The 23,547-nt window shown below is 46.4% G+C and overlaps 1 protein-coding gene and 1 long non-coding RNA gene across 3 annotated transcripts in view; one reads left to right on the top strand and one right to left on the bottom strand.

Moving 5' to 3' along the window:
• SCFD2 (sec1 family domain containing 2) overlaps positions 1-23,547 on the bottom strand; it is a 405,099-nt gene that overhangs the window by 65,099 nt on the left and 316,453 nt on the right. The window lies entirely within an intron of this gene.
• On the top strand, positions 19,128-23,503 carry LOC131507592 (uncharacterized). Its single transcript, XR_009259573.1, has 3 exons — positions 19,128-19,223; positions 19,600-19,860; positions 23,200-23,503. It is a non-coding gene; the product is annotated as an uncharacterized LOC131507592 (long non-coding RNA).

Here is a 23,547-nt window from a genome sequence, read left to right as displayed (position 1 = left end):
CAGAGAGGACCTGTAGAACAGGTACCGGCTCCTTAGAGCCTCGGCCCCCAGAACTTAGACATGGCCCTGGAAAAGACTGGCTGGCATGGCCGGACAGTAAGTTTCTGCCACTAGGGGAATGGGGCGCAGTGCAAATTAAAAGTTAGAGAAAAAGTTGTGTGGTTGCATTGGGTATATCCCTAAACGTTTATCCTGAGATTGGCGCCCACTATGCGGGTAAAGATCAACCCGGAAGAGATGAGTCTAGTTTATGACTAACTCATTCTAAGAGGTGGCTTTATTCCCTTCCTTTCTGCCGCCTCTCCCTCCTTCTCTCCCTGACCCGCCAGACAGCCAGGTACTCTGCTGAATTCTAGCAATGCTTTTTTTTTTTTTTTTTTTTTAACTCCAAGCCCTTGCTTTCTACCATCAAGATTGGGTAATTTAGCTAGGAGGGGGAGGGGCCCTCTTGCCATTAGGAGAGGCCACATGACTGTTTTTTGCCAATATGCTGCACGAAGGGAGACTCCTAGAGCTTGCGTGGCCTTCCAGCTCAGCTCTGGTCCTTCCTCCCCATCATGTCCACAGAGGCCTCCTCCTTCCGGGGGTGTAGCTTCAAGACGTCTGAGCCTCTGTCAGCCTGGGTCTTTGACGAGACGTGTGGAAGAGTGAGGCCACCAAGCCACACTGAATGTGTGACAGGGGCAGGAAGTGAGTTCCTAACTGAATTACCTCTCTGAACTCTGGGGTCATTTGTTCCTACAGCAAAACAGAACACCCTGAAGGCCGGAGATAATGATGATGGACGAGAAGGGGGAGTTGGGTTTTTTAAATTTTTTTTTTTAATGTTTATTTATTTTTGAGACAGAGAGAGACAGAGCATGAACGGGGGAGGGGCAGAGAGAGAGGGAGACACAGAACCGGAAGCAGGCTCCAGGCTCTGAGCCGTCAGCCCAGAGCCCGACACGGGGCCCGAACTCACGGACCGCGAGATCGTGACCTGAGCTGAAGTCGGACGCTTAACCGACTGAGCCACCCAGGCGCCCCAAGTTGGGTTTTTAAAAAATGCATTCCGACACTGTTCAGAAAAGAAGGTTCTCTGCGCCCAGGTGGCCGGTGTTTCGAGAACAACCTCCTGGAAGAGACGGTGGGGTGACAGGCAGTAGTGTGGTAGCTGTACAGAGAGTACCTAGACATGGGTTCGGGAGCCAGGTTGGTAAAAAGAAGCCTTAACTGGGGGCAGGAAAGAGCAGGAAGGCAGGGAGGCCACACCTCCACTTCCTGTCAGCCTCCCTGAGTAAAGGCCAAAAGCTGATCCCTACCCCCACCCCCCACCCCCTACCCCAGGCCTTCCCATGTGGGGCCCAGCCGGTAACACACCACAGCCAGGGATCTCTCTGGGGGGCAATCTAAAGGTAGCTGCTTTCCAGTCCGCAGCCCCCCTGGGGTCTACTCCAAAGGAATGCCTTGCTTCAGACTTAGTGCCTTTGAAGGCTAACAACCCTGTGAGAGAAACAAAGCAAAGAAGCAAACAAGGCAGGTTAATTCTCCTCTGGAATGAAGTTTAAAATAGTTCCATTATTAGTGCAACAGCTAATTTTAAAGTATCGTCTGAAGTAAGCAGTAACCACATATGGGCACCATCTAAGTGAACCAAGCATTAGGGAGCTGCTGTACAGATTGCTAAAGGTATTTTTCTTTCCTGATACACACCTCATGATTTAGTGTGGAGCAGGAAGGTCTACAGCTTTACAATCTGTTAGTGATAAGGGGGACACATGCTGGAAACAGGTCCATTAGAAAAATGGCAATCCTTCCATTCCCTAAAACGTTACTTACGTTCTCCCCCACTTTTTTTCCTCAGATAAGAGCAGAAATCTTCGTGTGACCTAACTAGTCCCTGGGAAAGTCATCAAATAGCAGGCAACCAATGATAAAATGACGGCTGGCATCTTGAAATCTAGTAAAAGTTTCTGTTTAGTAGCCATAGAATAACAGAAAAGTGTGTACCACCCTACAAGGTCCCACAGGACCAGAACATACTTGGCTGGTTAGGTCGACTCTAAAAGCCTGTTGGAAAAGTACCACGAGCACAAGTAACAGGAACAACTACAACAGCTACCTCATCTGTGTGCTCGGAGAGCGCCAGGACCCGCCATCTCCTTCAAACTTGACAAGGAACCTTGGAGGGAGTTATTATTACAATTGTCCCCATCTGACAAATGAAAATCTCTAAAAGCAGTCATTTCACTATAATAGTTTACGACAACAGAGTGGGAGAGAATGTGCATCTAGGTTGGTTTGTTTCACACCCTATAGTCCTGGTGTCAGTTTACGCCAATGACCATGACTTGAGTATCAGGGCAGCCGGCCTAGAGTGGCACAGAAATGAAGGAAGGAAACCTCTAGTATGTCTACTATGTAAAGAAGTTCACGGACAGTGTTGGATGCCAGTCCTTCCAGGAATAAATACTTCCAATCTTTCTAAAAATAAAAAAATAGAAGCTCAGAGAGGGTGGATCACCTCACACAGTCCTAAGCGGTGGAGTGGGGGGGGGATGGGGGGCTCACAGGTCTTCAACACTACCAGGTGAGTTCTGGGGAGAGCCTCACACGGGATCACGACCAATGCTGGTCTGAAGATAGAAGTCACCTGCGTGACCTGGGGACGTCCACATCTGGGAGACGGGGATGTGTGGGGGTGAATGAGGAGAGGAATATGGAAAGGCTCTGTGAAGTCTCAGGAACCACACACATGAAGACAGGAAAGGTGGTGCGGGACGCAGGCAGTAAAATACCAACTAAAACCAAAAACCCCAAGTAGGTAATTCCTAATGGATTGATGTCAGAGTTTATTCAGAAAAACCACCTCAGGGGCACCTGGGTGGCCCAGTCAGGGTCTCACGGATAGTGAGTTCAAGCCATCGTCAGGTTCTGTGTGCCTCGTATTCTGTGTCTCCTTTTCTCTCTCTGCCCCTCCCCCACTGTGGGTGCGCATGCTTTCGCTCTCTCAAAAATAAATAAATAAGCACTAATAAATAAATAAAAGAAAAACACCTTCATCCAAGCCAACAACAATATCAGGATATCTAACAGCTGAAAAGCCTGGGCAGGAAGATTTAGCGAATAATAACAGTAGCAGTCAACAACAGACAGATGAGTACTGTTGACTACTGACTAGTCAAACGTTCTGTAGTGTGGTCGTTTGATGACTCCCAGCCAAGCTGTCCGGGTTCAAATCCCAGTTCTGCCGCCTATTGGCTATGTAACTGTGGGCAAGCTCCCTTACCTCTCTGTGCCTCTGCCTCCTAATCTAATCGTAGATGGGGATGTTCTGGGGACCTATGCCTATGCCACCAGCTGGCGGGAGGATTTTGAGCATGAACACATGAGCAGTGCCTGGCATGGTAGGCCACCGTCTAATGTGAGCTGGTCTCATGTCTGTTCTTGGATCTTATTTAAAAGTTTATTTAGTTTTGAGAGAGACAGACAGCAATGAACAGGGGAGGGGCAGAGAGAGAGAGATGGAGAGAGAGAATCTCAACCAGGTCCCATGCTGTCAGCACAGAGACCAACCCGGGCTTGAACCCATGAACCATGAAATCATGACCTGAGCCAAAACCAAGAGTTGGATGCTTAACTGGCCGAGCCACCCGGGTGCCCCCCTTCTTTGATCTTGACAGTTAAGCAGCTTTCTGTCACACTAAGGCTATACCTCAGCGGAGGTACTCAGTGCAGGTGGCTATGGTCTGACTCCTATGGAAACTTACAGTTATAGCCTAAACTTGAAAAAATTCAGTTGAAGCATACGAAACTGCTGTTTTATAGGCAAAATGGGGGGGGGGGGATTGGCAGATTCATATACAACAACCTAATACATATGGGCAAACAGATCTAAGGCTCAGAAAGCAGCAAAAAAGAAAGAAAAAAGAAAAAAGGAACAAGCAGTCTAGTAGAAATCATAAAAGGAGAGTCTGAATAAACGTAAATAAAATAACCGAGGCTTACACAGCTGCATCGGTATCAAAGAAGCGCATAAATTAAGTCCAGGATCTAATCATGTCCTTTAAACACAAACATTAGCTCAAGGGGCCGGTGGGTTTGCGGATGTACATATCTGACTAAGAAGCGGGAAGAGGAGGGATTTTTTTTTTTTTTAGGGCCATAAAAGAGACACGGAAGGGGCTCTGTCTCCTCCCCTGAGGAGCCCGCTCCTATCTGCATGGTCACACACTCCTCTTTCATCCACTGCTTTTCTTCCCCGCTCCTTTTGATCCACAAAAGAGGATCTCAACCCACCCTCTTCACCCACCCCTCCTGCTCCTGACGTCAAACCTTCTCCCACGCTGTATGCTCTTCTGGAGACTTCCTCACTCCGTCTGTCGGCTACTTGCCTCCCGCCCTCAAGGCTCACCTTCCACCCCCTCTCTCCCACAGAGGCAGCTCTGTTGAGGAGGAAGCAGTGAGCAGATACACGGCCAGGCCTTCCCTACTTAGCAGCTGGTGTTCAAGGATTTTTCCCTTTGCACTCGTACTGGACGGCAGGGCGTAGGGTGGTGGGTGTCAACTCAAGCAAGAGATCATAGCAGCATCTTTCTCTTCCTATACCCACTGGTCTTCTCATTGCCAGCTTCGCCACGTCCATTCCCAGAAACAAAATATACAGCCACCGTATAAGAAACCAGTTCTCATGGGCTCCATGTGAAACAACTATTATTATTTCTTGCTACTATTTAAAAAAATTTTTTTTTTAAATGCTTATTTATTTTGGGAAGACAGAGAGACAGAGTGCAAGCAGGGGAGGGGCAGAGAGAGAAGGAGACACAGAATCCGAAGCAGGCTCCAGGCTCTGAGCTGTCAGCCCAGAGCCCGACGTGGGGCTCCAGCCCACAAAGCGTGGGATCATGAGCTGGGTCGAAGTTGGACGCTTAACCGACTGAGCCACCCGGGCGCCCCTGTTGCTACTATTTTTGAATGATTACTAATGTGATAGAACCTATGCCAGACCTTTGAAGTCTTTTAGAACATTCACTCTTCACAATGGCCCTGTAAAACAGGTGCTATTGTCATATTATTATTCCCATTTTTCACATGTGGGAACTGAGCCACAGAAGGGTTAAGTGATCTGCTTAAGGGGCCATTGGTAGGTGACAGAGCTGGGAGTCCACTGAAGCAGCTGGACTCCAGAGCCCCTGATCTCAGCCTTACTCTAAATACCATTGAGAATCGGTCTTGTTTGCCATAACCTTGTGGGATATTCATGAAAAGACTCTGGCAACAGAGTCCACTTCAATCCACCTCAAGATCTGGAATGGAAAACATAACATACTTCCATACCCAGAAGTAGAAAACCATACGCTCTTTCCATGATGGTACTTCAGGACAAAGGCAGTGGTCAACCATAATGATTTGGGGCTGAAAAATATTCCTTATATTGCCTGAAATAGGATGCTGTGTTCAAGGACAGGCAGCTATTTGGCTGCGGGAACACTTCCCAAGCATGGAAGATAAATGAGCATATCATCCTGGTGTCCCGCACTAGGTTCGGATACCTGCCGCTATGGTCAGCAACGCTATAGGGACTTCAGATTTGTTGGTGAAGTGAAGGTGATGGGGGGGGCCCAGTCTCCTTCCTGGCCTCAAGGTCTCTGAGATATCACGAGGGGCCTTGGAATACACTTCTCCACAGCCAGAGTTCTGAGTCTGAAAGAAGCCCAAGACCATCTTTAGGAGCTCAAAGAATTGTCATCTCTGGAAACAGTGGCTGTCTCCCCCAGAAGCATGTCAGATCCACCCGTCACCCCCGGAAGGAAAACCTCTCTCCCTTATAGATTGGAAGGGGAAGTGCTGCTGAGGGGCCAGAGGAGAGTGGAGTGACTTCATAACAGAGATCAAGGACACTACAGTAGACCGGACTCTTGGTCGCAAGTGACAGAAATCCAACTTAAATATCTTAAGGCAAAGAGGGGAATTTTTTGGGTGAAGTAACCAAGCCAAAGGAAGAGTAGGTGGCCAGCGGGGTCCTGGGACAGGACCTGGAACCCACCACGCCCCTTCTGCCTCTTGTGTCTTCACTCTGATGATCAGCTTCACTCCCCTGCAGACTGGCATCGTCTATGAAACGTGCAAATGTGGCTGCCAGCAGCTGTCATGTCTTCCTAGCTTCATGGCTAAGAAGGTAGGCTCTTCCTTTCACGGCAATTAATGACCTCCTAGACAGGAAGTCCAACTGGCTCAGTTCTGTGGCCAATAAGTTGAAGTCGTATGATAGCTTGCCCTCACTGAAAGTAAATAAAGGAAGAGCAGCTCTTCATGAAGGAGGACGATCACAGATGTCTACAGATGGACCTTGCCGTCCTGGGCCCTCCAGCCTCTGCAGTACTCCAGGGAGCTGCTGCAGGGTGAGCAAACGGAGGGATGGCCAAGGGGGAAGCAACAAAGGAGACAGAGTTGCCGAAGTCCTAGCAAAACTGACTGGGAGAAGGGGTGCCTGGCCGGCTCAGCTGGTAGAGCACAGGACTCTTGATCTCAGGGTTATACGTTCGAGTTCCGCATCAGGGCTAAGGTTTGCTTAAAAGAAAACCAAAACGGCTCGGAGGTCAGAATGAAACACTTCTTCACATCTCAGGCCTTCAAGGTTCTGGGGAGCTCACACGGCCTGGGGGGGCTAAAGTCCTATAAGGGAGAAGGCAAGAGGATCAGTGATAGCCCACAGTTGCAGAAACCGTTCTGGGGTTCAAGTGCAAAGGTCATCCTTCCAGAGGAGTGGGATGCAACCACAATATGGCGGGAGGGCTGGAAACCGTAAGGGACCCTGCCCAGACTCGGCATCTCTGCCCATGTAGCTCAGAGCCCACGCCGATGGCCGGCCTGGGGAGTGCGCCACCTGGGTCTGCACGCTCCGGGTGTGCAATTCCACGGACATAAATAACGCTGGCACGCCATATAAACATCAGATGAACATGAAAGCCGCAGCATCTGGGGAACTGTCACCATCTGCCAGTCTGAGAGGAACACGGAAAGAATCAGCAGGGTAGAAGCCGTATGGGGTCTGGGTTTAGAACAACACTCCTGGCAGCTGCTACCCGCCCTCGGCCGCTGAGAATAGCAGCGGGTTCTTCCTGACGTGGCAGTTTACGGGCTCTCACAAATCCTGGCTGACCCTGTCACAAAGGCTGAGGCCCACATACCAAGCGGCTCCAATGGCCACCGCTCACCAAGCACGTTTACGAGACTTTGTTCCCTCTCCTCCGCAGCCTCACAGTGCAGGCACACACCAGGTCCCACAAACAGAGGAAGAGAGAGAGAAGGCTCCCGGCGGCGAGCTCAGCAGAAGTATTCTCCTTGCGCCTGACTTCTTTGACTCGGTCCTCATTTGATCGTGTCCGCGGGGACCAGACTTCAACACGCGGCGCGAAGTGCTGGGCCAGGCGCCCCGGGATGAGGTGCAACCCCAAGCCTGCTAGAGGTCTGTGCTCACATCACACCGAGGTTATACTTGTATGTTCACTTGTTAATATGAATCTGTGTTAACCAGCTCAAGCAGGACTCGGCACAGGCTGTTTTTTATTAACTGGCGGGTTTTTGCTGTTTTTAAGAGAGTACCATTAAACCTGACAGACGGCCCCCTTGTGCAGTTGAACAGTAAACGTGATTGTTATGATCCCAATAGCCATCTCCAGGCACTACTCGAAACACAAGTTCTTTGTACGTGAGAAATGAAGTCAGACACAAAGGGGAAAAAAAGGCCCATTTTCTCCCATTGCATCAAAATTGATCCTTCAGACTAAAAAGGGCTATTTTTGCTCCCCAAGGTGGGGAGGAAAAGCCGTGATGCTCAGAGCAATTAGAAAGTAGGCCCATGCATAAACACGCGATCCTGGTCTTTATTACAAGGTTATGAACTTGGGCTTACATATTAAAATCCGGCTGGGCTGTGAGGCCCTTTTGTTAATATTATAAGGCAGGTACTACGTGTTTGTTTATTTCTGGTCAGGAAGGGAATTAACTGGGTTCTTATCCCAGCTCTGTCTCAAACCAGATACTTTTCTCACTTATTAACTGAGAAGGCAAGGGTGCTGGGTAAGATGTTTGCTGAGGTTCCTTTCAGCACTAACAATCCTGCAATGTGGCGCCATTTTTTATGTGCTTGAGAAGTTCTCGTTACTGACCCTTCATTGGGGTGTCACCCCCACCCCAACAACTGACTTTTGTCCGCTTACCATCTGATCCAAAATCTCTGTGTCTATGACAGACCACCTCCCTCACGGCCACCGCGGGACAGAGGAAAAGCTCCCAGGTGGGCAGCCTTCCCTTGGAGACGGTCGAGTCCTACGTCAGTCACCTGCCGCGAGAACTGTGGGACCAAGCGTGGCTAGAGCTGAGGAAGGTATCCCTCTGTGCGGCTCTGGAGAGCCCCTCGTGTTACCCAGAGACGTCTTGGCAGTCCATCCCAAATGGCCCTTGTATCTTTTGGCAAGCTCTACTGGTGAATACAGTTCAAGCGGGGAACTAATTTGCCGTAAATAATAACGACAAGCTGATCATAATACTTAAGCATTAATCTGAACTTACTATGTATTAGGTGTTATACAAAAGTGCCTTACACGTATTATCATATGTAATCCTCCCAATAACTCTTGGAAATAGATAATGCTACACTCCTGCTTTACTGAGGAAGGAACCAGGGCTCACAGAAGGCAAGCCCATAATAGCAGAGGGATACCCAGTAGGGTCACTTCACAACTAGTGGCTGAAGTTTATTCATGCCTAAAAGCAGGAGGTTGGCCTTGGGTCAGTATTTCCCAAAGTGTGGTGCATGGACCACTCTGAAGAGTCACATGGGGTGCAAGCAAAAATTGCAGGCTCCTGGCTCCACCCCAGATCTACGAAATCAGAATTCCTGGGGTAAGGCCCAGGAATCTATCTGTCTAACAAGAACCCCAGGTGATTTTTAAGCATATTAAAGTCTGAGAAACCCAGGTATAGGATTCCAAAACCTTTGCCAGCTCTGTTACAATGGTCCATGGTTTCCCTTTGTTAGAGACTCTTCAAGAATGCAAGCTTTTCTCTTTCCCTGGACCCAGAGTTAACCCCCAAGTATCCTGAACATCTTCTTTAGATCAGCTTTACACAAGATCTTGTTTCTTATATGACACAAGCAAATTCTCTCTTCCCTAAAATGTTTAAACCATACCAAACAAATTCCTCCCATTTATAAGGAATGCAGGGACAAGATGACATGACCTTAGTTAATTAAGTTATTTTACAAATAGAAGCCAATAAACACATGGAACTAGTTACTAAGAAAAGGGTCACCGGACCAGAGAACACTGACAGTAAATGAGAGGAGGGGAGGAAGTGAGAGGGAGATAGAGACAGAGACAGAGAGAGAGAGATGGCTAAATTTTAAAGTCATTTTATTTTGTTTTTAATTTTTTTTAACGTTTATTTATTTTTGAGACAGAGAGAGGCAGAGCATGAACGGGGGAGGGGCTGAGAGAGAGGGAGACACAGAATCGGAAGCAGGCTCCAGGCTCCGAGCCGTCAGCCCAGAGCCCGACGCCGGGCTCGAACTCATGGACCGTGAGATCATGACCTGAGCCGAAGTCAAGTCGGACGCTTAACCGACTGAGCCACCCAGGCGCCCCTGAGATGGCTAAATTTTAGAAACACATGTGTGTGTGTGTACGTGCACACACAGACACATACACTCAGATCATACACACAAAGGAAATCAGGTAAAATTAGGCTGTGAGCAAAGAGTGTAAGAGCAAATGGGCTTCATTTTCACTGAGAATGAGTAGGTCGTCTCACCTTTGGCCATGGTCTTGACTTTTTCTTCTAATTTATGGCCTTATTTCCCCTCAAAATGCCCCTCTTACCGCTCTGTCCTCATTCTTAACTCTAATTTGCCTTTTGGTCTATTTGTTTTGTCCTTTCCTGCTGAAGTTGAGGTCAGGGCGACAAAAGAGCCTGCATTCGGTGCACCTTGTAACTTCATCATCTTACTGCCCAGCATGGAATGATGCAAATCCCCTCAGCTGAGGCCTCAACCCTGACTACCAAGATGGCCAAATGCCTGCATCAATCATGCGGCCACCAGGCCCAGGGGCTGCCTGCTGATCCATTTCCATGGAGACGCACATCTGCTTTTCCCATGCACCTCAGCCCACTTTGTGACACACACTTGCACGCACGCACACACACGTGCACGCACACACACAGAGGCATGCACACTGCCACCACAACGAAAGTCTGTTATGTATCAGTTATGCAAAGCACAGTCCTAGGTGCAATGAGGAAAACTACAATGGAAAGACGCCTCAGCCTTCAAGCACCTTAGCACCCATGGAGACTCGGAATGCTCCAGAAAGCAGGTATGGTGAGACTGTAGGAGTCATAGCGCATAGGCTGGTTACAAAGTGGCCTGATAGAAGTGGGACCTGGGCTGGACTGTGGAGGAGAAGCTGAGGAGACTGGGCTGGACCCGTTGGGTAGAAGGAATGACTGCAGTCTCCATTCCTCCTTCTTTTGATAACAGCACCCTAATTTTCTTGAACTTTACCTTTAGCTCTTGTGATGCAGGTGGGGCTGAATTTGAACTGATTAAACCAAAGCACCTTATCCATCTGGTCACCATGAGGGTTCAGAATGGGTACACGATCCAGATCAGTCCAATGAGACTTGATCTGGAGACTTTGGCAGGAACCATGGGTAGAGAGAAGCTCTCCTTTCCCCCTGGTGATTTGCTCAGAGGATATAATCCTGGAGCTACTGGCAGTCTTCTTGCTACTGCATGGAGGGGGTGCCCTGGGAGTGAAACCAACATGGAGGAAAGCAGAACCAAGATACAGACAGAGTCCTGAGGACAAAGACTGAGGAAATCAGCTCGATCTCTGGACTCTTTGCTTGAGGAAAACTGATTTTGTTTTTGTTTTTTAAAGCTAATATGGTTGACCAGCTCTCGTTTGCAACTTGGAGGCAGAAGTGTGTAATGGTGTTCTTGGAGGAGTGAACCTCACTGGTTGATGCTGGGAGATCAGCTGGAAGGGTGAATTGCGGGCAGACTTGGCAGGAGATGGGAAGGGAGGGGCATGAACACAAGCTAAGGCGTAAGAACTTTATATCCTACAGGCAAGAGAAGCCACTGATGACTTCGGACAGAGGGAAGGCTGAGGAAAGGGGGAATGCTCCAGGACGGGTCACGCATGAGATAGGTGGCAGAACAAAATGGATTCTCTGGTTTCTTCCAACCTCGGGATTGTGTGCGGATCGTAGTACTTGGGGATAGTCTGCGGTATGGCATAGAGGGGGTGAGACTGGAATTAGGGATGTTCCCAAGGCAGTTACTGACAGGAGATGCCGCAGAGGGGCTGGCAGGAAGGAGGGAAGGAGGCCTGGGATGACACTGGAAAAGAACTATCGCTTTGGTGATGAGCTGTGGCAGAGTGAGTGTCTGTACCTCTGAGATGGGAGGACGCGGTTCCACCGAAGGAAAGTAGTGGTGGAACTGGTTTGAAAGGGGGGATGAATTCTCCCCCTGGGACATAAGGGGGCAGCATTCAAAGGAGTGGGACTGGAGCTCAAGTGGGGCCGTGGTACTCCCTTAGCCTCTCTGAACAGGGTTGGAGAAAATAGCCTCCGGAGTCATGGACAATTCTACAGCTTGCCGATTCCAGTAGGAAGGTCAGGACGCGAAGTGCAGACTCAGCAGTGATGGAAACTCACAGTTCTTAGTGACCTCGTAGGGTCCCGAGCATAAGCTCTGGCCCAAAGCAGGGATCTCCTTTCCAGACGTTCTGAAAGACGGCCATTCACTTTGAATACTTTTTACTCCGGCACCTTACAAGCTCTTAAGGACATCAAGTTCGTTTCCAGGTGGCTTTAACATAAAATGATTCCTTTCAGGGGGGCTGAAAAGGACTTCCCTGTAGGTTCAAGCCACAGGTTGTAGTATTTCTGCTTGCAGGTGACACAGCTAAGAAGAACACAGCTGGGCTGGAAAATAGCATGGCCGAGGTCATTTTCCTTGGCCACACTCTAAAAAGTGGCCCTCCTCCTGTCTGCTTCTTCTTCTACAAGTGATATGTTAAAATGACAGCTGTGTTAAGAATGACAAAAACAGGTTGGGGGAACCAGCATGACCGTGAGACAGAGTAAGAAAAGAGTCAGAAGTTGTAGAGTCTTGTATCTTTTCCCTCTCCTTTAATCACTGGTGGGGAACTTGCCCCTTCCCCAGGCTGACTTCCCAGATGATGGAATCGGGCTCTGAAATGAAGCCTAATCCCTTTTACCCAGAACAGACTATCCACAATTTTACTGTCACGGTCGTTGTGAACCTTACTTTTCCAAATGAACTATCTCCACGTATAATATTGCTGAGGTTCCGAGCTTGAATGAGATCCCAAAAGGAGAGAGAATAAAAAGGAGGCCCCAGGCCTCAAATTCACATAAAAGTGACTTGTTTATACACAAGCTCATTGGCTTCCTTCTTCCTCCTCCCACAGGACCATGCACGTGCGCGCGTGCACACACACACACACACACACACACACACACACACACAATGGCTTTGTTTAAAACAAGAATTTACTAAACAAACATGGGTTTGACCAAGTTTAAATCTCCAAAGTAAGCAGCTGAAGCATTTTAATTACCACCCCCCCTTTTCAAAATATTTTTCAAAATATTTATTTTTGAGAAAGAGAGAGAGAAAGAGAGAGAGAGAGAGAGAAAATGAATGAGTGGGGGAGGGGCAGAAAGAGAGGGAGACACAGATCCGAAGCAGGCTTCAGGCTCCCAGCTGTCAGCACAGAGCCCAACATGGGGCTCGAACTCACCAACCATGAGAATCTGAGCCAAAGTTGTATGCTTAACTGACTGAGCCACCCAGGTGCCCTAATTACCCCCCTTTAAAAGAACAAATGTATTTTCCTGAGTTTGCAACTTATCAGAAATGCCCTGGTCACTAATCAAGAAAGAAAATTACAAGTGAGATTACTACTGGGATCATACAAGTTCATCTGCTTTCTGGATTGGAAAAAGAAAATATTGGGGTGCCTGGGTGGCTCAGTCAGTTAAGTGTCCGACTTCGGCTCAGGTGATGATCTTGCAGTTTGTGGGTTTGAGCCCCGCGTCGGGCTCTGTGCTGACAGCTCAAAGCCTGGAGCCTACTTTGGATTTTGTGTCTCCCTCTCTCTGCCCCTCCCCTGTTTGTGCTCTCTCAAAAATGAATAAATGTTAAAAATTTTTTTAATAAAAAAAGAAAAAAGAAAATATTTCCCTCCATCATCATTATTTTTGCTATTGCTGTTTTCTTCTGATGCAACATAAGGTCAGAGGAGCAGCAGGAATATTTAGGGTCACTCACCCTACTGCTTTAAAAATGTTTATATACACTTAATTCTTTTGCATTTGCTGTAAGGTCCTTGAACTGCATTGTCCTCATTTTTCAGAGCCAGGTTCTAAAAGGCACTTTATCTTTCTGAGAGTACCCATGATCTTGACTTGACGTTTCATTTCTGTGATCCTGTCCCTCCCGGGGCCCAGTGTTCCTTATCCTACGTTGAACTATTTCAGATACAAGTATCTAAGGTACAGTTACAAATTCAGCTGTGTTCAAAAGTCTATCCCCCAAATGAAATCAAATCCTCTCCCTTCTGACCATGACTATCTATTCGTTTTTCTTAGGAAGAGGGGAGAGGGGCTTCTCTGAGACATGTATCTCTTCTGTAAACCCAATGAGGAGCTGTCTCTTCTCTCCAACCTTTGTTCCACCCTCCACGAGATATGCTATTGATAAGAACAGAGGTGGTGGTCAGGAGAAAATGCTGCTTTCTGATTTCGTAAGTTGGACAAGAGAAGAAGCAATAACTATGAACTTTGAAGTCCCATGTCATGTGTTATCTGAATGGTTAATCTAATACATGGAAATTAAAAGCTGTATAAGAAAAATTAGACATGGGAGTGAAGGATTAGTCTTACATTTGTCTTTCTCAAATTACATTATTCTCTTGTGATTATTGGAAGAAAGAGTAATACAAAGATTTTATTGAATTATTTCCATTGAAAAGCTCAACGATGGGTTAATTAAAACTAACACATCTTTCCTTCAAATGAACCACTTAGCAATGTTCTGGGCACCAAATTTAGAAATGGAAAGCTTCCAAGCTGTTACGTTCCAAGACTTTTCAGTTAATTAGTGCAAAGAAATTATTTTTATCTATGCATCATGTAAAAGATTCAAAAACTAGGTCAGGAATTTTTTTGCCTTTTGTTATTTAAGTTTGGGACTGGTTGAAGGTACAAGAAGTTAGTAGAGGATGAAGACTATATACCATCAGATTGGAATTGTTCAGTGTTAAGTCATTAGTAGTGACTACTAATGGCTTTAGCCGTGAGGTCCAAGATTTCCAAAATATTAAAGAAAGATACTGTATTATACTAAGAGCAGCCTTACACTTTCCTAACACCAAAGTCTTTTCCAGTGGCCCCTGGAGCACACGACTTACCTGCATCCACGTTCCCAGGCACATTCTACAAGAGTGCAACTGAGTGTGTTGAGTTTTCATTTCACCGACTGAATGGTTCAGGCTAAACAATACTGGTTTGTGATGTGAAGATGAGGTACCCAAGTACTACAACCCACCTCATATTGCAAAGAGAATGTTGACCTTGGAAGATATGGGGGTCACAGAAATATGGGCTCAGAGTCAGAAGGGGTCCTTGAATCTTTTAATCCCATCTCCCATCCAATGTATAGTCATCCCCGTTATCCATGGGGGGGAGGTCTGTGGTAAGACCTCCAGTAGATGTCTGAAACCACGAAGAGTGTCAAACCCTCTATGTGTTATGTTTTTTCCTATATATGCATACTCATGATAAAGTTTAATTTATCATTTAGGCACCGTAAGAGATTACCAACAACACCTAATAATAGAACAACTGTAACAATACACTGTAATAAAGTTGTGTGAATGTGGTCTCTCTCTCTCTCACTCAAAATATCTTACTGTATGGTTCCCGCCCTTCTTCTTGTGATAATGTGAGGTGATAAAATGCCCATGTGATGAGATGAAGTGAGGTGAATAATGTAGGCGCTGTGACATAGTGTTAGGCTATTATTGACCTTCTGACGATACATCAGAAGGATCATCCACTTCTGGACCGTGGTTCACTGCAGGGAAATGGAACTATGCAAGGTGAAACTGCAGATAAGGGGGGCTACTGTAGCTGGTTGTCCAGTCTTTACTTCAGGGCTTCGAATGATGGGCCAGCATGAAAAATGATGGTCTAAGGTAAGCATTTTAAACAAAATAACACCGTGTAACCTTAGTCCGTAATTTAGAAAACTGTACAGTTTGGATTTCATACCACGATGGAAAAAGCCTCACAGAAGCTATTAACACTTGCAAAGATGGCATTAATTACATGATTCTTGACCACAAAGGCAGAATATACATGGTAAATAGATGCATTAGAAAAAAATTTCACATAGTAACCAAAGCTGCACAAAGATACACACACACACACACACACACACACACGCACGCGCGCGCGAGTGTTAATGGCATTTATTCCATGTTGCAACTATTCAAAAAGCACTTCCTGTGTGCCATAGCCATCATGAGCAGTGGAGTCCAAGCTGGAGACTGCTACGTTTCACACTGATCTTTCCACACTCTTTTTGCATCCTGCTGCACATCTTCCCCTCTCTGGAAGCCATATTAAAAGTATCCCAATAAATGGCATGGAATACGAAAGCTCAAAAAACATGAAGGATCACACACTGACATTTTCATAGCATGTGACTGGCTTTTAAAGAGTGCTTTGTTTCTACCATAGGCAGTATTTCCGATCTGCGTCAGCCCAAGGCCCTGGGTCCTTCTGGCGGCCCACCCCAATGCTCACTTTCCTCCTGCTGCTGAGCGTCTGTTCCCTTCATTCCGGCCCCGTCACACTAGGCCCCCGTCATTTCCCCGTCATTCTGCCTACACGGCGACATGGATTATGGCACCCCCCACAGCTTCTTCACCCTCTTCCCATGTAGACTGGTCAGAATTGCTGCATGCTCACTTATTCAACATGATGTCAATGCTGCTGACGTGAGAGCATCTGGTGCTGCTGGGGGTAGAGCAGGGCACACGGTCTGCAAAAAGGGCTGTTCTGTGCCCACTTCTGCTCTTCGATGCCCCCTCTAGCACCTCTTTCTGTAGCCAGTATGTCTGGCTGGATCACGCCTCTAGGCAAACATCTCACCACCGCATAGGATTCGATTTCCTTTGATTTGACAGTGTTATAGAAGGAGCCTAGCCACTCACCCTTCATCCTTTCAGTTATGGTGAGAAGATCTTAGTTTGATTCCTTCCTTTATCATTTAATACTCAGATGATTTGATGCGAGTCTTTTCACATAATACTCCACGGTAAAACCACTAGTAGTTATGAGAATTAAAACAGCGTGGGTAAATGCTCCAGTACAGACCTTCATGGGTGCTAAAAATGTGTTGAGCTTGGATCTGATTCATAAAGGCTTTTTAGGAACTTTTAGACATGACAAGAATTTTAAAAGGGTAAATCTTATTTTTAAAATGACATCTAATTCCTAATATCAACACTGGACAGTTCAGTCCTGACATGTTTACATATCTGACCACCTGGGCTCTGGGGCCAATGCCTCATGCCCTGCTCTATGCCATTCTATGCACTCCTACTTGTCTGCTTGTTGTTTGGCTTTGAGGAAACGTCCAAGAAGGTGGGCTTAGTAACCTTCCTCGTTTGGAATCGGAAACATGCTCAGCTGATTAGACGTGTGTTTATATGGCTTTTCCCTGCACATGTGTAAAGTGGGATCGTTGTGAGTACAGGTCCATGATGACCTAAATCCCTTCCCAGTCATTTCATGGTCATCCAGTCATCTATCTGCTCCCCGGACACTGTGACCCATCTCCCAATCTTCAGTACCTTCCCCCCTCACCATAATACCTTCATATTACCTCGCCATAGTATACTTACGATCCGTTTTTAGACTCATAATCATCATTCCGGCAATCTCAGCCATCACTTACTGTAGCCAAAGCAGCTCTTTCTCTGCTTCTGTTCTTACCATCTTCTACAGCTATTTTTTTTTTAAATCAACTCAATTTTGTAGAACAGTTTTAGATTTACAAAAAAATTATGCAAATAGTACATACAGAGATTTCTCACATGCCCCTGAATCTAGTTTCCCTTACTAGTGGCATCTTATATTTAGTATGATATATTCGTTGTTATTAATGAACCAAAACTGATACATTATTGTTACTAAAGTCCATATTTTATACAGACTTCCTTAGTTTTTAAAAGATTGTGCTAAATATATATATATATATATATATATATATATATATATATATAAAATATATGATATATATATTTTATACACACACACACACACACACACACACACAGCATAGCATTCACCATTATAACCATGTCTAAGTGTGTGGTCCAGTGGCAGTGAGCACATTCACACTGTTGTGCAACCATCACCACCAGCCACCTCCAGCGTTCTTTCCATCTTGCAAAACTGAAAGTCTGTGCCCATTAAACAAACACTAACTCCCCACTCCCCCCTGCCCCCACCCCTTGACAAGTACCATTCTAAGTTCTGTGTCTGTGAATTTGACTATTGCCAGATACGTCATATACGTGCAATCATCCAGAGTTTGTACCTTTGTGACGTTATTTCACTTAGCATAATGTTTTCAAGGCTTGTCTATATTGTCCGTCGTCATCCGTCTTCAACCAACTTCAAAAAGGGATGTTCCTGCATATTCTAATCTTTCTGCCATGGCTTATCTACGTTCTGATTCTCTAGTGTGGAGTTGGGTCTCTTCTACAAGGAATCCTAGCTTACCTCTATTTCTGGGACTTTGTCCTAAATACTATTTAGCATTTGGGGCCCAAGACCCTCTGCTAGAACGAACTTTTCTAAAGCACTTATTATGGTTCAGCTCTCATTCTAAGCAATATATACATATTATATAATATGTATAATGTTATACACATATACAATATTTATAACAATAAGATACACATAGTTTTTTGTCGACTCTTCACAATATCCCCCTGAGGTAGGTATCATTAATTCCATTCCACAGATTAGGAAATAAGCATAGGGAGGTTAAAGTAACTTGTCAAAGGAATACAGTTAACACATGACAGTCCCAGAATTAGAACCTAGGCACCCCTAGAACATCCTCTAATGTTTCTTACTTCCTGCCAACCCTGGCTTCCCTTCCATCAGGGAAGCGTTCAGTTCTCTCTACTCCTAATATGCTCACAAATGGACACATTTCCTCAGCTGCTGCTGACTTTTCTTGGACTCTCTCTCTCACTGTTGCCCTGGTTGCCAGTTTGGGCCTGGTGGTACCAGTGTTTTCCTGAGCCTGGTCTGAGCTCCCGAAGCCCTCTGTCCCCTAGTTCTGTGGACCGCCTAGGCTCTGGAGCCTCTGGCTCGTGCCGTGTGCCATTCTGTCCCTTCCCCTTCTCTGTCTTACTCCCATGGGTGTCGAGTTGCTTCCAGTGCCAGTACATCTTTAGCCAGAGCCTCTCAGTCACTAATCTTTAAGTTTCAACTACAGGGCAGGTGGCTCTCGTGTCCTGCTAACATTTCACCTTATAATCTGCGAGGCTGGCAATACACGATAATTCAGTTCAAAAGCCACAGTGGTCGTATGACCTGGACTCATAGACAAAGTTTTATAACTGGGTTGTGGCTCCACCTTTCACATATCCTCATTTCGAGTCTAAAGTCATCTATCTCTGTTCTCGTGTGGACGTGACTGCTGTGTGCCAAGGGCCAAGGGTACAGGTTGCTGTCACTTAGCTCTGTCGAGTACGCTTTTTACATGCTGGGCACAAAAGGCATCCTTAGAAAAAGGCACAGAGTCAGAGGCTGCAGCAGGGAGGAGACAAGGTACACAGGACAGCAATCTGAGCTTAACTGGGAGCAAATCAGAACATGCAGGCACATTTGGTTGTATTGCTGAGCTAAGCTTTGTTTGGGTCTGATCTTCCAATCTGTGGCCTCAGGGCAAACAGGTGATCAGGCGTGTGTGCGTGTGTGTGTGTGTGTGTGTGTGTGTGTGTGTGTTCAGCATTTGCGCAGCTGGCTGGCATGGAAGATAGACACTGTTACAAATTCTTTACCACAAAAGAGGAACGCTGCACAGAGGTGGTCAAGAACCCAGATACAGGAAAGTGAGTAAGACGGGACCTCTGCTTTATACTTCTCTTGCTACTAAACATAACTGGAAAGCGGGAGGGAGGAAGCTGCTGGTGTGGGGATTGGTAGCAGGCTGTGTGTGTATGTGTATATGTGTGCATGTGTATATGTGTGCATGTGTGTGCACATGTACAAAGGACCTCATATAGGAGCAGCCAAATGTTACTAGGGGACAGTGCCATAGAATATATTCAAATACATATTCTAAAATCATATATAAATTCATTGCTTCCGGCCAAAATATTTAACAATAGAAACATAGTTTAGCAAAAAATAGTTCATGGTAGAATATAACACAGTTACGGAATTCATAAGGGCTGTTCTCTAACATTTCATTTCTTGTCTTTCTAGGCACCTAGCACATGTACAACCCCATTGTCCCCGAAACTGCCTTGGCTATGGGACTTCTTTGGCTGGTGGGAAGTTGCTGAGGGAACGGGGGAACGGGTTACTTCCATACAGAGTTGTAACAGCCTGTCTGTGATCTGCTGTCCCCCATTACCTGCCTCAGTGATGGTGGGAGTGTGTGTCTCGATCCTGTGGGCGGGCGGGCGGGTGCCTGAGCGACTATGAGAAGCAGAGCCCTCTGCTGACCTGAACTAGAGATGCACAGTGAGTAAGATGTGACTGAGTCGTGTTTAGCCCCTGAGCTGTGGGAGTTTTTCTACTAACACGCGCTGCAAGGACCCTAAGGAAACACATTAATAATCTGAGCCTGGAAGGGAAGACAACAGGCAAAAATGAAAAGCAGTGTTCGTTTTTCTTTTTCACTTACAAAGAGGATAGAAAGCTCAAGGAACATGAAAGAAACAATGGATTGTTTCTAAGATTCTATTCTCATACAAATTTGAATTTATAGCAGAAGACTTTATGCAAGAAAGCACTGGGAATACATTCCAGCTATTCTGCCGAAGGGTGCTATTGTATTTAAATTAAGTAACCCTCACCTAGCAGCTTCAATAAACACAATTTGTTAGGGGAAGACATTTCCCTTGTCTTCCAGAGTCAGGTAAAGAATGATTTCGTCCTTTTTTTTTTTTTTTTAAATATAATTTATTGTCAAATTGGCTAACATGCAGTGTGTAAAGTGTGCTCTTGGTTCTGGGGGTAGATTCCTGTGGTTCATCACTTATATACAACACCCGGTGTTCATCCCAACAAGTGCCCTCCTCAATGCCCATCACCCATTTCCCCCTCTCCTCCACCCTAATTTCATCCTTTTAAGTCACAGGAAATTGTTGCTTCTGTCCCCACAGCCTTCTCTTGAATCAGAAGTATTATCTCCAAACTCAGATCTTTCTCCCAGGGCTTAACCTCCTCCTGAAATATGGAAAAGTCTGGTGGACGGGAAGGGGATTGCCACAAACTAGAAATATAAAGCTTGCTGAACTGGGCAGGAAGCAGGTTCAGTGACCTTGGAATGCCACCATGCCCCTGGCACTGAAGGAGCTCACATTCTTAGGGACCCAAACACCTAAGACATGTGACAATCTGCCATTGACCAAAGCATGGATCTGAATGCCACACAGCAGCGGCGGATATGGGAGCTCCACTCAACAGTGAGTGAGCCCAGCCAACCACTCTGTACCTACAGCTCATCCCAGCTTTATTATTGGTTCATGTTGAGAGAGATTATAGACTTGAGATTTCAGCATTGACTCTGGGGACAGGCAGCCTGAATCTGTATCTTTGTTCCACTACTTACTAGCTGGAAATCGGGGTGAGTTATGCAATCTCTCTGTGCTTTAGTTTTCTCCTCTGAAACATCTCACAAGTTGTTGGAGGATTAAGAATTACATAGGTAAAGCTCTCAGCATGGAGCCCCTCACACACCGTGAGGGGAGCGCTGGGTCAGTTTTCATTGCCCTACTGTTGTTTTTACTCTGCCTGCAGTCCCTGTAACCCCTGTGAGGTGGCGACGCTTTGCTTGGAACAAAACTGCCCCCCAGGAGTGCACTCCTTGTACTGGAAGTGGAGAGAAGCGGGAGTTGTATACACCTGACAATTCTTAGAAGAAATTCAAATATTTTTGTCTAATATTTATAGCATCATTTAGGTTTTGAAGAGGTCACTTCACATTTGACTGCACTTTATGGGAGAAATTATGTGCTATTACAGCATCGTTTATGAACCTGAACACGGGCTAAGGGCTTAGGGACTGGTTTGTAAGAATATTAAGGGTCTGCCATATTCCACCCTAAGGTGGAGAGGCAGTCACACCTCCTTGCCCTTTACAAGGCTGAGGAGGTGAGAACTTTGTGGGAAGAGTGACAATCCAGGATCATTAGAGGATAACCACAGCAGCAGAGGGTGCCTTTGGGTCTCCAGAGCTCAAGGGGCCAGACCATAGGACGGAAGAAAGATGCAGGCATCTGGCAAGGAAGGACTAAAAGAGAGGCCATCAGGTGTCCTTCTAGATTATTCCACTCAGCTAAAGATAGATCTGAAGCAGACAGTTCAGGAGTAAAGACGGTATAACTGGCTAGTTTCTCTGGTAGCTACTGGGAGGCTGAACATATAACAAAGAGGAATTTGCTAGGGTGGAATTAGACTGACACGACCTTGTTCATTATCCGGGCTTGTGAATGAGGCACACTGAGGACAGGGCTATCCCTTCAGTGAATTCTGACAGCCCAAGAAGGGGAACCAGACTGCCAACCACGGAGGGGAAGAGCCCCTGCAAGGGGCTTTGGTGTGTGGTTGGTCAGAACCCCGGAGTCACGTCTGAGATGGAAAGGGGTTTGATTTCAAAGCCAGATTCAGGTGATTTCTTATTTCTTGTTTATTTTGGGTCTGTGCCCAGTAGAGTTGAGCTCCACAGAACAGAGCCCTACACAAAACAGTTGTTTTTACTCACTGCTGTGAGTCCAGTTCTCAGGTCAGTGCTTGGCACATGGAAAGTGCTCAGGAGTGACAAGAGAGGAAATGCAGGGGTGAAAGCAGGACTGGGGGGAGGGCGCCAGGGTAGAGCAAACGGTCATCGTAACGGAGGAGGAACTCAACCACAAGGCTCAAGGCCAACAGCCCAACGTGGAAGTTTGCTCCAGAAGCTATAAACAATCAGGCTGAGGCAGTAATGGGAAGTCCCTCTGGAGCAAGGGAGTCATGGGCCACTGGGCTCCCTGGCCTTTGTTCCGACTCTCAGGCCTCTAGGCATTTCCAACAGACCTTCTATTCAGTGTCTGGGAGTAAGGCTCCGGTTACGTCCATTTGAGCCCAGCCTTCTCAAGTGAGCCCTGGAAGGAATATATCTTCCATGGTGGTTGTAAGGATTAAACACAGTAACAGCTATAAGGTTCATAGCATAACACTTATATATGATCAGGGCTCAACAAATGGTAGCCGCTGTTCTTATTTTTTTTTAACTTTTTAAAAAATGTTTTTATTTATTTTTGAGACAGAGAGAGACAGAGCATGAGCAGGGGAGGGGCAGAGAGAGAGGGAGACACAGAATCCGAAGCAGGCTCCAGGCTCTGAGCTGTCAGCACAGAGCCCGATGCGGGGCTCGAACCCATGGACTGCGAGATCATGACCTGAGCCGAAGTTGGACGCGCAACCGACTGAGCCACCCAGGCGCCCCATTAATTATTACTAAAGTATCAAATTGTACACATGGTTTATTTCTTTAAAGTTTGTTTTTAGATTTTTGACCCAAATTATTGGATGTTTATTATGAGTAGTTGTTTTGAAAAATATAAGAGTATATTTTGGTTTAAAACAGAGAAAAGGAACAGGGCGCCTGGGTGGCTCAGTTGGTTAAGTGGCAGACTTCGGCTCGGATCATGATCTCAAGGGTTGTGAGTTCGAGCCCCGTGAAGGGCCCTGTGCTGACAGCTGGGAGCCTGGAGCCTGTTTCCGATTCTGTGTCTCTCTCTCTGTCTCCCTTCTGCCTCTCTCTCTCCCCAAAATAAAATAAACATTAAATTGTTTTTTTTTTTTTTTAACTTAAAGAAAAGGAAGGAACGGTGGCTAAAGGATAAACAGCGTGACATCAATCTCAGCTCAAACGTGTGCTCTACGGAGGGGACCCTGGACGATCAAGGTGTCAACAGCGCTCTCGGCCTGGGCCCCCAGGAGGGAAGCTACACATACAATGTGACACGCATATCTGATAGGTATCGCACTCGGGGAGAGCGGGAGTAAAAATGAAATCCCCTCCAAAAATGTATTTCATGTGAGCTATTAAACGAACTCTGTTTTTCTTTGAAAGTGGTTAATAGGAAGGTAAACTAGAAAAGACATTTGGGGACCCAACAGGGGCAAAAGAAATTCTCCCTGCAGCCCTATGCCTGACTGCTC

Source organism: Neofelis nebulosa, chromosome 3 (assembly GCF_028018385.1).
Source record: "Neofelis nebulosa isolate mNeoNeb1 chromosome 3, mNeoNeb1.pri, whole genome shotgun sequence".
NCBI lineage: Eukaryota > Metazoa > Chordata > Mammalia > Carnivora > Felidae > Neofelis > Neofelis nebulosa.
Note: the sequence above shows the minus strand (reverse complement) of the source record. Positions and strands in the feature narration are given on the sequence as shown.